The following is a 287-nucleotide window of genomic DNA, read 5'->3' as shown; positions in this document are numbered from 1 at the left end:
TATTTATTTATTTAATTAGAATAATCATATAGTACATAATTTGAAATATCTTCCTATGATAATAGGAAAGCTTACTATGAGGCACTTTTAAGTCCATTTCTTCTCCTTAGTGCATCTTGAAGAACTCTGCCATCAGCTACAAACCCTTCCTAACTAGGAAGAATAAAGACAAATTACATGTCAGGTGTACATACACCTAACATGTTTGTTACAATATCCCCTTTACGAGTGCGATATTTAGGTTTATTTGCACTAGGTACCTTAACCCTGATGTATGTCCCATCTAG

The 287-nt window shown here is 33.4% G+C and overlaps 1 pseudogene; it reads right to left on the bottom strand.

The window, feature by feature from the left end:
* Positions 1 to 287, bottom strand: part of LOC149526937 (uncharacterized) — a 1941-nt pseudogene that overhangs the window by 473 nt on the left and 1181 nt on the right.

Source organism: Theobroma umbraticum, unplaced genomic scaffold (genome assembly GCF_002168275.2).
Source record: "Theobroma umbraticum cultivar Fairchild unplaced genomic scaffold, ASM216827v3 scaffold_86.0, whole genome shotgun sequence".
Taxonomy (NCBI): domain Eukaryota; kingdom Viridiplantae; phylum Streptophyta; class Magnoliopsida; order Malvales; family Malvaceae; genus Theobroma; species Theobroma umbraticum.
This window is presented reverse-complemented; position numbering and strand designations above follow the sequence as displayed.